Source organism: Elaeis guineensis, chromosome 15 (assembly GCF_000442705.2).
Source record: "Elaeis guineensis isolate ETL-2024a chromosome 15, EG11, whole genome shotgun sequence".
NCBI classification, from domain to species: Eukaryota; Viridiplantae; Streptophyta; class Magnoliopsida; order Arecales; family Arecaceae; genus Elaeis; species Elaeis guineensis.
In genome coordinates, this window is record NC_026007.2 from 44,096,752 (window position 1) to 44,100,189 (window position 3,438).

Genomic DNA, 3,438 nt, shown 5'->3' on the forward strand with positions numbered 1-3,438 from the left:
GTCCTCACTAAGGGTCTTTGTAAAGATATCAGCTAATTGATTTTCAGTGCATATATATTCAAGAATTATATTTTTGTATTGAACATGTTCTCTTATAAAGTGATGTCTTATTTCAATATGTTTGGATCTTGAGTGTTGAATTGGATTTTTAGATAGATTTATGGCACTTGTGCTGTCACATCTTATTGGTGTTTCATTAAGTTTAATTTCAAAGTCTTCGAGTTATTGCTTAATCCACAAAATTTGAGCACAACAACTTCCGGCTGCAATGTATTCGGCCTCAGCCGTAGACAGTGCTACCGAATTTTGTTTCTTGCTAAACCATGAGATTAGGTTAACTCCAAGAAATTGACAAGTTCCACTTGTGCTTTTTCTATCTAATTTACATCCAGCAAAGTCAGCATCAGAAAATCCTAATAAATCAATTTGTGAGTCCTTAGAGTACCATAACCCTAAAGTTTGAGTACCATTCAAGTATCTAAGGATTCTTTTAACAGCATTCAAATGAGATTCTTTAGGATTAGATTGATATCTAGCACATAAACAAACACTAAACATGATATCAGGCCTACTTACAGTTAAATATAATAATGATCCAATCATACCTCTATAGTATTTTAAGTCTACACATTTACCTTCATCATCCTTATCAAGCTTACATGAGGGACTCATTGGTGTGCCAATAGGTTTGGAGTTCTCCATTCCAAATCTTTTGAGTAGTTCCTTGGTGTACTTGCTTTGGGTGATGGAGATTCCCTCTTTTGATTGTTTGATTTGGAATCCGAGGAAGAAGGTGAGTTCTCCCATCATGCTCATCTCGAACTCCCCCTGCATAAGCTTAGCAAAGTCTTGACAAAGAGATTCATTAGTAGACCCAAAAATTATGTCATCAACATAAATTTGTATAACTAACATATCATTTTGATTTCTTTTAATAAAGAGGGTTGTATCTACATTACCTCTAGAAAAACCATTATTTAGTAAAAATTTGCTTAGTCTATCATACCATGCTCTAGGTGCTTGTTTTAATCCATACAAAGCTTTATTTAATTTAAAAATATGATTAGGAAAAGCATGATTTTCAAATCCAGGGGGTTGTTCTACATAAACTTCTTCAGCAATAAATCCATTTAAAAATATACTTTTAACATCCATTTGAAATAATTTGAATTTCATAAAGCAAGAATATGAAAGTAGAAGTCTAATGGCTTCTAATCTAGCAACAGGTGCAAAGGTTTCATCAAAATCAATTCCTTCTTCTTGATTATATCCTTTAGCAACCAATCTTACTTTATTTCTAATTACATTACCATGCTCATCTAATTTGTTCCTAAAGACCCATTTTGTGCCAATTATTGAACAATTTTTAGGTCTTGATACGAAAGTCCAAACATTATTTCTTTCAAATTGATTAAGTTCCTCTTGCATTGCATTAATCCAATTATGATCTTTTTCAGCTTCTTCAATAGTTTTTGGTTCAAGATGAGATACAAAAGCACAATGATTAAATACATCTCTAAGTGAAGAGCGAGTTTTTACCCCATGCATAGGATCACCAATAATTAACTCCTTAGGGTGGTTGTGAACATACCTCCATTTCTTGGGTAGGTCATTTGTACCTTGAGGTTGTTCTTGAATTTCTTCACCTCTCTCATCTTGTTTGTCTTCTTGTTCCTCGTCCTCTGGAGTTGCTGAATCTTTCAGAGTGATCTCCTTCATACCTTCTATTAATGGATCTGCATCATCAACACCCTCATTCTTCCTTGAAGGAAGATCGTTAGATTCATCAAAAACAACATGTATGGACTCCTCAACTACTAAAGTTCTTTTGTTAAAAACTCTAAAAGCTTTACTAGTGGAGGAGTAACCTAGAAAGATTGCTTTATCTGATTTTGCATCAAATTTACCAAGTCTTTCTTTACCATTATTCAATACAAAGCATCGGCAACCAAAAACATGAAAATATGCAATATTTGGTTTTCTTCCTTTCCAAAGTTCATAGGGGGTTTTCTTTAAAAATTGTCTAATCAAAGTACGATTTAAAATGTAACATGCTGTGTTAATTGCTTCCACCCAAAAATATCTTGGAAGGTTGCTTTCACAAAGTATGGTACGGGCCATTTCTTCTAAGGTTCTATTTTTCCTTTCAACTACCCCATTTTGTTGGGGTGTTCTAGGAGCAGAGAAGTTATGGCCAATTCCATTTTCATCACAAAATTTTTCAAAGTCTTGATTTTCAAATTCAGTTCCATGATCACTTCTAATATTTTGAATTGAAAATCCTTTTTCATTAGTGACTTTTCGGTGAAATTTAGTGAAAATATGAAAAGTTTCATCTTTATGTGCCAAAAAGAAAACCCAAGTAAAATGAGAGTAATCATCTATAATTACAGAACCATATCATTTTCCTCCTAGACTAGTGGTTCTAGTTGGTCCAAACAAGTCCATATGCAAAAGCTCTAAAGGTCTAGAAGTTGAAACAATATTTTTGGATTTAAATGAAACTCTAGTTTGCTTACCTAGTTGACATGCATCACAAATTCTATCTTTTTCGAAATTTAGTTTAGGCAAACCAAGAACTAATTCTTTCTTAATTAACTTTGAAAGAGAATGCATGCTAATGTGTGCAAGTCTACGATACCAAAGCCAACTAGTCTCATTAACTTTAGCATTTAAGGATACTAGGCATTGCATGTCTAATTTGGCTAAATCATTTAGATCTACCATATAAATATTTCCATGTCTATGTCCTATAAATTTGATGCCATCGTTAATAGGACTAGTCACAATACAAACAGATGATTCAAAAATAACTTTATACCCTTTATCACAAAATTGACTAATGCTAAGTAAGTTATGCTTTAAACCTTTAACTAACAAAATATTTTCAATGTATTTGGAGGGAGTGATACCAATGTTACCTATCCCGATGATCTTTCCTTTGCCATTATCTCCAAAGGTGACCATCCCTCCATCCTTAGCATCAAGCGTGATGAATTGTGATTCATCACCAGTCATGTGTCTCGAGCATCCACTGTCAAGATACCATTTTCTGTTTCCACCATGGGATGCTAGACACACCTGCAAACAAATGTCAAGTTTTTGTTTTAGGTACCCAAGCTTTCTTGGGTCCTTTTTGGTTAGTCAAAATGGTTCCTTTTGGAACCCATATTTTCTTTATAGTTGTGTTTGCAGATTTGTTAAAGAGGCAAGTGTAAGATTTATGTCCTACTCTACCACATTTAAAATAAGTAATATTGGTAGACTTGTTACTTGAATAGTTTACATAAATATTTTTCAGAAATTTTTATTTCTTTAAGGAGTTATAGCCAAGTCCAGCCTTATCATATATGGCCTTTTGATTTTCAAGAATCATATTTAGTTTGTTTGAACTTAAGGTGAACTTATCTACTATAGGTTTCAGCTTGTTAATATCAT